Here is a 10932-nt window from a genome sequence, read left to right as displayed (position 1 = left end):
TTAACACTTAAATCTTTACTCCATCTAATAAGGTAGGAATTCAACTTCATTCATTTCTCTCTGAATGATTGACAAGGGTCCTACCACACCGTTTTCTCACTGATTTGAAAAGCTGCCTTTATTATATTTTAAATCCTTACAAGAGTGATGTTCAAAATATTTAGAAATTGGTACTTGCACAGAGCACACATACTGGCTGGATATCTGATAGAGTTCTTCCACTTGCTTGGGGCTGTTTCTTTTACTTTCTATTATTTTCCATCGATCTCAGCCAGGAACGAGCAATTGTCATTATGGAGCCTGGATAATACATTTTGTTTTCTGGGAGCAGTTTCTCTCTGATTTCTCTCCTTTTGGACTGTTCTCAAATGTTTATCCTTCCAGCTGAACTAGTCAACCATTCTGTCCACTCCCACGAAGTTCCATTGGGATTTCATGTTACCTTTAGGTATTGAAAATGTTCTTTTGCTAACCTAGATTGGGAAATTTCCATTGTGTTTTTCTAATGCATAAAAAGTGCTTAGCACAATGGTTGCCGCATGGCAAATATTCAATAAATATTAACATATATATCAGTTTTTTATCCCCCCGGCATGGGTCACAGCCTTGTCCTGGCGCAGGGGCTTGCGTAACTCGATGAAGCTCCTAGTTCTGCTGTGCAGGGTCACCAGAGATGGACGGGTCTCAGTGAAGAGTTCTGACAAAACATGCTCCACTAGAGGAGGAAATGGAAAAACCACTCCGGTATTTTTACTGAGAGAACCCCATGAACAGGATGAAAAGGCAAAAAGATACGACACCAGAAGATGAGCCTCCTGGGTTGGAACACGTCCAGTATACTACTGGGGAAGATCTTTATAACTGACCACCTTGCTCTACTAATTGTAGATTTTTAACTTAATTTTTTCTGAGTCTTTGGTGGCATCTTTATTTTTGAGCAAAGGACTTTAATTAACACCGGGATTTGTGTTCTTCGAGTTGGGACCCTGTGCAACGCCTTTGTAGGAAGCCTCATGAGGACGGCACTTGGTGTCCTGGCCATCCCTCCACCTTGAACCTCAGCCCCAGCCTTAGAGACTCCTCTCATAGTGTGCAGACCTGCGGTATTGAGCTCTTGCTACCTGCTGTGAACAGGTCTCCTTCGGCCAGACGGTGTTTGAGAGATCTGTGGACAGACACAGCTGCCTAGGCCCCCACATTCCTCTTCTGCAGAAGAGGGAATTGGGCCTCATCCTTGCCAGGCCCTCACTCACCTGGAGGAGCTCTTGGGACTCCCAGGAGGCCTAAGTGGCAGAGAAAGGAGCCTACTCATTTCTGGGCTGGGATTCTACCTTTTAACGAGTCTGGCTTAGAATCCACATCCCAGAACCCTTGGTGGGACTTTTCCTTGTGGCCCGTCTCTCTCGTTATGCACTTAAATGAGTTTTACTAGACATACAGGCAGCATTTTCTCCTGACTGTTGTACACATTAAATCATCTGTGAAATGACTTTGTACCTTGATTTTTATCTAAATGTTCCTCAGCCTCTGGCCTTGTTTCACCTTCCATGAAAATCTGATAAGGGTACTGCTTCCATTACTGCCCAGGTCACTAGTAGTCATCTCCTTCAGCTGTGTCTGTTTTAAATTTTTGCCATTCACCACTCATTTGCTTCAAAGTTAAGCTATCTTAGGACAGGCACTACTATTTACACTGCCCAAGGTTTGCTAATCATTACTTATTATTTCAAGACATTTTCAGTTCAGTCCAGTTCAGTCGCTCAGTAGTGTCCAACTCTTTTCGACCCCATGAACCGCAGCACGCCAGGCCTCCCTGTCCATCACCAATTCCTGGAGTCCATCCAAACCCATGTCCATTGAGTCAGTGATGCCATCCAACCGTATCATTCTCTGTCATCCCCTTCTCCTCCTGCCCTCAATCTTTCCCAGCATCAGGGTCTTTTCAAATGAGTCAGCTCTTCACATCAGGTGGCCAAAGTATTGGAGTTACGTATTGCAAAATACTTTTTCATTTTGAAAATTGTGTTTTAACCCATGTAGCTACATTTCTCCTAAGAATCACCTACCAAGGATATTAAAACCAATCTCTGCTCATTTCCAAACGGAAAGGCCCTCATAAGGCATCACGGGTCTCTGTCAGCATCCTATCCATTCACTTTGTCAGACTCTGTCTCTAGGGTATTCTAAGATTGACAGTTAAACTGGCCTATTCTCCAATTTAAACTCTGAAGAATTTAACAAAATAATCACAAAAGATGACACAAAGTAGTGATTTTTTATTAAAACAGAATTCCTTCTACTTTTCTCCTCTGAAAAAGCATCTGGGCCACGAAACTTGGAAAAGCTCAAGCTTTAAGCCAATCAGTGATGAAGGTTATCAGTGACTTTTTTTCTCGGTGTAACAATGGCTAGAGGGTGTCAGCTCAGCACCCTCCCTTAAGGCAACGATCTCTGATAACATCATCAGTTTTAGCAGTCTGTCCACCCGATTTTTCTTCTCGACCAAGTTCTCCAGCTAAGAAGTGTTCCTGTTTTATCCTACCTGCCTGTATGTATATCCTCACCTGTGCTGCTGTGCTTAGTCGCTCAGTCGTGTCTCCTCTCTACGGCCCCAAGGACTATAGCTGGCCAGGCTCCTCTGTCCTCGGGGATTCTCCAGGCAAGAATATTGGAGTGGACTGCCATGCCCTCCTCCAAGGGGTCTTCCCGACCCAGGGATCCAACCCAGGTCTCCCGTACTGCAGGCGGATTCTTTACGGTCTGAGCCACCAGGGAAGCCCATCCTCACCTACGAACTCTGGTCTTCGGTTTCACGTTACAAAGCCTGTCACCTAAGGACATTTTACCTTTGAGGGGGAAAAAACACCCTTGGATGCAGTCCTCAGGTGAGCTCCCCATATTCTGCTTTCTAGGAAAAAAGCCGCTTTAGTTGAAACACAACACTGTTATCTAACAACATTTGGCTGTTAAATCTCAAGTTTTTTGAGCACGGGTCACCATGTTTGGTGTGACATATCCTGAAAGGTTCAAAGTCTCTTGCAGGGAATCAAGTTTCATGGAAGCGAAGTCATTCTAGAACCATAGAGATCCCATGCAGCATTTTTACTACAGCAAGCTTTTTTTTTTTTTTTTTAATAAACAAAACAGTTCCGCAAGGGCTGCAGTTTGAACACCACTGTTTTAAGTGTTTTCTTCTCTGGAGGCTCCATCCTTTGCAGGAGCATCCCCCCCAACGCTGGCAGGGCTATCCCCACGCAGGTGTGACACTCGGGATGGGCTGCTCAGTGGGCTTCACAGCTCTGATCTCGCCGCAGACCCCATCACGCCCTCCGGGGGTGCGGCTCAACGGGAGTCTCTGAAGGCCTCGGCAGGGCACAGCACAGACGCTGAGCACTCGGGGTGAACGGATTGGCCGAGACCCCCGCCCGAGGTGCAGGCGCGCCCGGAACGACCGGAAAGTGGGTGGGAGGCCGTTTCTGCGGCCTCCGCCCGAGACCGGAAAATTCGGACCGGACTCGAAGAGCGCTCGCGCTGCCCCTGGCCCTCCGCCGGCGCAGGCGCACTGCGCTCGTCCCGCGCCCGCCGGGAAGGCCGGCCGGCCGGGCCCCGCGCCCCCAAAGCCGCGTTCCCGCCGCGGGGTAGGGCGAGGCCCTCGCGCCTGCGCACTCGGCCTTCGCATCGGCCTTCGCACCGCCCTGCGTCGCCGGGAGCAGGCCGCACCACGTGACCGCTGCCCGTACCCAAGATGGCGGCCGCGGCCGGGCCTCACCGGCTCCCCTCTTCAGCCCGCGCCTCAGCCTCGCCAGAAGCGTGGCCCGTCCGGCCCTCACCGCTGGGCCCTGCGGCGCAGCTCTCTGGGCGTGGCGAACGAGGCTCGCCTGGGCCACGGCCCGTGTTGACTGTCACCACCCGCCTGTACTCCCAACACTTTCCCAACAGTCCCGCGCCCTCCAGCTGGTGCCTGGAGCGTCCTCTGATAGCCCCGCCCCTGGGATTGGCAGCTTCGGCAGCCAATGGGGACCAGGAGGCGGGCGGGGGCGGAGCATCCCTGGCATTCGGAGGGCGTTGGGCCTAGCGAGTTGGAGGCCGCGGGGCCGATGGGCGGGACCAAGCGGGGCTGTTCCCGCGACCCCCCAGTGGGCCAATGGGAGGGCCGCCGGGCGCCCAGGGAGGGCGGGCAGAGGGCGGGGCCGAGCCGTAATTGACGAGCTCTTCATTAGAAACCGGGCGGGAGGGAGGGGCCCGCGAGGGGAGGTGATGCAAGGCCGGTGCAGCCAATGGCCGCAGGGCCGACGGCGGGAGGGCGGGGCCGGGGCCGCTGACGGGCGTCGGAGCTGGCCTATCAGCGCCCGCCTCAGTGCCGGAGGGGGGGAGCAGCATCATGGTTCAACGTGGGTCAATTTTTTGTGAATGAGGAGGGGAGGTTGTGGGGCCGCCGCTTGCGGAGCACCGTCCCCGCCGCCGCCGCCGCCGCCGCGCCCGAGCCCGCGCGCCCGCCTGCCCGCCCGCGCCGCCGCCTCAGCCGCCTCAGCCGCCTGGGCCCGGCGCGCCGCGGCCGCGTCCCCGCCGTCGCCGCCGCCCGAGCGCCCGCCCGCCCGCCGCCGGCGGTGGTGGTGGTGGTGGCGGCGCAGGCTGAGGAGATGCGGCTCGGAGCGCCCGCCGCCGCCGCCGCCGCGGTAAGCGCTGCCCCGGCCCGGCCCGCGGGCCATTGTCCGCCCCCCGCCCGCCCGCAGGCCACCCGCCCGCCCGCCTCCACGCCCCCGCCGCCCGGCCCGGCAGGTGGACGCCGGGGGTCCGCCCGCCCGGCCGGCCTGGCCCCGGCCCGGTCCCGTGCGCCCAGGCCGCGCGGCCCCGCGGTCGTCCGGAGCGGAGCCGGAGCCCGTCCCGGACCTTCCCTGCTGCAGCCCCCCGGCCCGGCGGGGGCCGCCCGCGGGGCAGGGGCGCAGGACGGCCGGCGGGCCTCCCCGGGGCGCCCGCTCCCGTCCAGGCCGAGCCCTCGGCAGGTGGGCCGGGGGGCTCCGGAGCCCCGGCGGGCGCCGTTTATATAACTTTGTCGAGGCTGTGAGTTTGCAGAAAAACGTCCCTCCCGGGGCTGGCGGGCGGGCGGGGGTGCGCCGTCGCCGGGTGTGTGTGCCCCGGACCGGAACGGCAGGGGTGGGGCGCCCGCGACCCGAGGGGTGCGGGCAGGCCGAGCCCTGGGCCCCGTCCTGCCCAGGTGACGGGAGCCGCTCTTGGCGGCATCGCAAGCTCACACTGTGGCATCCGAAGCAAATTATCTCGTATTTACATTGAGCGTTGAATTATTTGACACTGTTATAGCAGGAGATCGTGCGTATCAGTCGGAAAGGCCGGGGGTGGAACCCAGTGTACTCATTTAATGCACATCAGAAATTTGTAATAACTTGCAGCAGCTGATACGAGTGTTTTCTTTATTGCATGTTGTAAATTGACCTGCTGTGACACAATTTTCAAATAAAGTGTTGCAGAAATTAAGCTCAAGTTATTTTAAAACTAATGACTTTCTTAACTAAATCCTAATTGCATTACTGTAGAGACCTACCTAATTGCTTGCAGCAGCTCTCTGCCTGCCCTGGGCGAGGGAGGGAAGGGGCCTGTGGAGTTACTTTCCTTCCCTTCTTCCCTCGGCTCAGGCTTCTCTGTTTATTCCCATAAACCACCTAAGCAGGGGAGGCCTGGGAGTAAGCATGTAAACAGCCCTCGCCCAGCGCCAGCCTAGCAAGACTGGGGTTATACTGGTGGGTCTGCACCTAGGCCTGGTTTCACTTTTTCTTCTGTACCGTGATCATCCTGTGGCCTGGAGTTTTAGTTGCTTCTGGTAATTTTCTTTGGGTTGAGCCAGGAAAGGTGGTGGTGGTGACTGGGGGAGGGGGACAGACAGAGGGAGGGAGAGGGATTGAATTAAGAAAACTCAGCTGCTTGTACACAAATATACACTACAGCAATTACAAAGCAACAAAAGTTATTGCAGAATTTTGCGGTCACTATGGCAACACAATTACTCTATTATAATTGGAAATGCAAAATGCCACCCTCTTAGAAGTTTTCATCAGAATGGAGTTTTGGATATCAAAAATATGTGAGATTTAATTTTCTTTTTTTCAGGTAGCTCCTGAGAATTCTCAAATCTGTGTTCAATTATCTATTTTTAAGACCCATCAAGCTTTCCCAGATATTCTACTCCCTGGGCTCTGTGGCATCTTTCCCCAGAACTCACATTTGTGTGGGAGGGAAGTATTTTCCTGCCTTAAAAACACACACCCTGACACATTGTTAGACTTGTATAGCTTTCTGTGTTCTGGGCTTTTATTTTAAAGATTAAATACCTTCCTAAAGAGAGCAGTAATCAATCAGAAAAGAAGCACGGTTTATGCGGCAGGCAGATGTAACACTGCCCTCTTTAGGGTTAGTTCTCTGTCCTGCGATCGGAACTGGCAGCAGGAGAGCCCTGGGCTGGGGGTGTGTGCGGGGGTGGAGGCCTGCGAGGCCTGGGGACCAAGGACAGATGTGGCCTCAGCAGCCCTGAGCCAAGAGAGAATGTTCTGTGGTCAGCAGCTTCACAGCCATGCGAAATAAAAATCTCTAGATGCCATGTTCTCGGAGGCCTTGGGGGCCGTTACTGTAGCAAGATGGGCAGGACAACATGGCCCCTGGGCCACGTGGGTCCAGAGCGTGGAGCTTGGCTCAGTGGCCAGAAGCGTGCTTTCTAAGGATGCCCCTCGTCGTGTTTACCAGGAGGACTCCAGTTCTGGAAGTTTCCGCATGTCGTGGGGTTGCTGCAGTTGAATTTCGTTCTAACTCTTTGCTTTTAACTACTGCATATTTATGTCCAGTAATCGACTTCCATTTTCCAGCTGCATTGTGAGGTTTCAATGCAGCATGAATGGCTTTGAATTCTCATCCTTTGATGTTGGGGGTGGCACCCGAGGAAAGGCGACTTTGTGCCGTCTTAATTGCCAGAGCAGAAGAAACATTTCATCACTCCTGGAGAATCCGTCCCTACCGTTCTCTATTGAAAACGGCTGGGCTTTCATTGCTCAGAAGCTGCCATGAGCTATAGATTGGTACCTGATGGAGGGAGCAGGGGAGATGCAGAGAGCGGGGTACGGCTCCGCTGGGGGTGGCGGGTTGACGGCCCCTGGACCCGAAATCCCTGCTGGGGATCAGCTGCCGGGAACCCGCATTAGCCCCACCTCCATGGAAGCTCCCTCGCTCCGTGGCCTGCAAAGCTGAGCCCGAGTCCCCACTGTTCTAGCCGGAGGGCAAGTTCTCCCCAGTGGTTGCGACCCTTGCTGGTCCTGGGGTGGGGACTGGGGAGCCAGTCTGGAGGAGGCTTGGTTTGAGTCTCAGATGGTCAGTTGGGATACGTTGCGGTGTGCAGTGGGTTGGGGTCTTTTGGCCTAGAGTTAGAGAAAAGCAAAGGGTCTCTGATTCAAGTCAGACGAGGAGCCCTGTGTCAGAAGTGATGCTGCATCTTCACACCCGTCAGCAACGTGTGTTCACAGGCCGTTTCTTTGGGGAGACGTGTCACCGAGCTCAGATCAGCGGGTTCTGTTAGGAGGTCATTTTCTTCTCTTGGGCTCGTGTGACTGAGGAGATGGGGTATGTGGCTCTGTTTCGGGAGCGGGGTGGGCTCTCGGCCGCCTTTTCTGACTGATGGGCCTTCTTGGTTCCCTCCAGTGAAGGGCCAGGGCCCCACACAGGTTGCCTCCCATCACGGCGGGGGCGGACTGGCCCCTGTGTCAGCAGAGGTGGAGCCAGCCTGGTTCTCTTTCCTAGTGAGATGACACTCGTCCACTTGATCCTTGAACAGCGTGAGCTTGAAGCACGTGGGTCCACTTATCTGTGGGTTTTTTCAGTGAATACTACACAATCTGCTGTTGTCTGAACCTGGGCTGTGGAGCCGTGGATACGGAGGGCTGACTATAAAGTTATCTTTGGGTTCTCCACCGTCTGCGAGGCTGGCACCCCTCTCCCCCATGGTGTTCAAGGGGCAGCTGTGAGTGTAGCTTAGCCCAGTAGCTGCCGTTTAATGAGCAGCTACGTGGGGCCGTGTGCTGTCGTAGCAGTCACCATGGGCACCCCGCTTCTCTCTCCCCACGGCCTCAGGAGGTGGCCCCTCTTACCACACCGTTTTGCAGAGGAGGGACCTGAGATGGGCCTGGAAACGTAGCGCCTGGTGCCCTGCTTGTGTTAAGCCCCCGAAGCTGACTCCTCCTCCTCCACGCCTCTGCTTCCGGGCCCCTGGTAGTCTTGAAGCTGAAGTTCAGCATCGTCCGTGGAGGTGTTTGGGAGAGCATAGCCTCTTCGAGAAGAGGACCGTTCGGAACACCTTTAGGTGTAGTTGTGTTGGGTGGTATTGGAGTGGTCATAGGTGATTCTGTGTTTCGTAGGGTTTCTTGCTGTCTTCTGTGCTGTGTGTGTGGCGCTGGGAAGGCTCCGGACAGTCCTGTCGGCCGGCGGTGGTTGGCCCCACGCTTGGCTCTTCTGGGGCTGCCTGCGGGCGGGTGAGGGTGGGGGGCCCCTGGCGCCCACGCCCACTTCAGCCAGAGCACAGTGGCCTCCACCGTTCTGTCTGTGGGATTGCCTTGGAAGAGAGCATCCCAAAGACCAGAAACTTTGAAAAACCACTGACTTAATCCATTCATGTTGTAACAGTAAGCCAGAAACTTTAAAGAAAATATAGATTTAACACTCTTAAGAGTTAAAGAAAATTCTCCTTGTCAAAAGACTCCATAAGTGAGGTTAAGGGACAGTGAGAGAAAAAAAAATATAGCATATTATGCCGGAGAAGGCGATGGCACCCCACTCCTGTGCTCTTGCCTGGGAAATCCCATGGACAGAGGAGCCTGGAAGGCACAGTCCATGGGGTCTCTGAGGGTCGGACATGACTGAGGGACTTCACTTCACTTTTCACTTCCATGCGCTGGAGAAGGAAATGGCAACCCACTCCAGTGTCCTTGCCTAGAGAATCCCAGGGACGGGGGAGCCTGGTTGGCCACCGTCTATGGGGTTGCACAGAGTCGGACACGACTGACGCGACTTAGCAGCAGCAGCAGCATATTATGCTTACAGAAGGTTAATAGTCAATATGTAAAGAGCTTTAACAAACCAATAAGAAAACGGTGAACATTCCTATTGTATAATGAGCAGAGCACATGAATCTGCGAATCACAGTGGCTAACAGTAAAAAGACCCAGCCTTCCTGATAAAGAACGTCAGCGGAAGCATTTGTTTATGCCCCCGTATCACACAGGCTGTTTGACAGCAGCTGATAATGGTGATAATAGTAATTCTTATCTTCCACGGCTTTTGTGAAATTTAAATAAGCTAATATATGGAAAGTGCTTAGAGTAGTCTGGTACATCGTAAGCACATGTAAGCTTTGGCCATTATTAGTTATTAATTACTTGGTTACACTCAGGAAAAGTTTAAGTGTCAAATTTTTAAATGGCCATTCCTTTTCTTCCAGCTATTCTACTTATTGGAATTTATTCCTAGGAAGAATGTGATAAGCATATGGGTATCCAGATATGTACAGAATGTTATGGCTACATTGTTTATAAAGGTGATACTTACTAAACACATTTCGATGTTTTTATCCTGTGGAAATCTGTGCATGTTATTGCTGCATTGTTTATAGAGGTGAAACTTACTAAATACATTTTGGTATTTTTGTCCTGTGGAAATCTCTGTGCAGGCTTGCTGGGGAGCAGAAGCATTCGGTGTGTTAAGTCAAAGGAAAAAGGGGGTCTGGGACAGTACCCAGGGGACCCATTCTTTCTGCTTTTCAAGTTCACGGGTCTCCAGAGTGATAGCACTGGCCTTCTGGGTGCCAGGAAAATGGAATGTGAGCAACTTTCATTGTCTCTTTATGTTTGTTAAGTGAAGTAAGTGGAAGTCACTCAGTCGTGTCTGACTCTTTACTACCCTAGGGACTATACAGTCCATGGAATTCTGCAGGCCAGAATACTGGAGTGGGTAGCCTTTCCCTTCTCCAGGGGATCTTCCCAACCCAGGGATCGAACCCAGGTCTCCTGCACTGCAGGTGGATTCTTTACCAGCTGAGCCACAAGGGAACCCCAAGAACACTGGAGTGGGTAGCCTGTCCCTTCTCCAGGGTGTCTTCCTGACCTAGGAATTGAACCGGGGTCTCCTCCATTGCAGACAGATTCTTTACCAACTGAACTATCAGGGAAGCCCCTTTTATGTTTGGTGATATTGTTTAAATTTTACACGATATATAAAAATGGTTTCTGTAAGCATGTATGGCTTTTGAATAGTAATACTTTCTCTTAAAAAGTCTGATATTTCCATGGGGGAGGGGAGAATACTCTTCAACCTCATTATTTATAAGGGAGGAAAACCAAATCCTTGGTAAGTTGATACGTGTGCTTAGCATCGAAGAATCGAGGGGATCCGTTTCTCTGGCTCTCGTAAGCTCTCTGAGGCAGTGCTGGCCTCCTGGGTCTGGCAGGCTCTGGCCCGGGTTGCGCTGTGCAGATGGTACCTGGGTGGCTGTGACCAGGGCAGACCCATCCCCTCATTCCCATGCTCACGCCCTGCCGTGTGGTAGGACCCTGGAAGGCCTGTGGTCCTGCCCTCTGTTCCGCTTACCTCATCCCATGTCCCCGTCCTGCTCATCTGCTTGCCTCCCTGCTCCCTGCGAGCCCCCTTGGCCTCTGGGCCTTTGCACACACTGTTCGCAGTTCTTGGAACTGCCTGTCTTTATCTGGTGTCTTCTCTGGTCCCTCAGTCCAAGCAGAGCCTTCAGTCCCTGTTGAGCATGGTCTCACACCCTCTCCCTCCTCCCTAGCGGGATCTGCTGTGTAATTTCAGTGGCTCATTGCGACATCGGCGGTTGACTGTCACCTTTCTTACTGGCAGGGGCCTCCGAGGGGCGGAGGGGCCTCC

At 53.3% G+C, this 10932-nt stretch overlaps 1 protein-coding gene across 5 annotated transcripts in view; it reads left to right on the top strand.

Annotated features, from left to right (window-relative positions):
• The first annotated feature begins 4253 nt into the window (after positions 1-4253).
• Positions 4254-10932, top strand: part of HDAC4 (histone deacetylase 4) — a 292464-nt gene continuing 285785 nt past the window's right edge. For 2 of the 5 annotated variants that reach the window (XM_061412829.1, XM_061412826.1), the window contains exon 1: positions 4257-4676. The gene's annotated coding sequence lies outside the window, so the exon portion shown is untranslated. Of the gene's footprint in view, positions 4677-10932 lie in introns of all 5 variants that reach the window. The other 3 variants (XM_061412832.1, XM_061412831.1, XM_061412834.1) reach the window with 2 other exon arrangements.

This window comes from Bos javanicus, chromosome 3 (genome assembly GCF_032452875.1).
Source record: "Bos javanicus breed banteng chromosome 3, ARS-OSU_banteng_1.0, whole genome shotgun sequence".
Lineage (NCBI taxonomy): Eukaryota > Metazoa > Chordata > Mammalia > Artiodactyla > Bovidae > Bos > Bos javanicus.
This window is presented reverse-complemented; position numbering and strand designations above follow the sequence as displayed.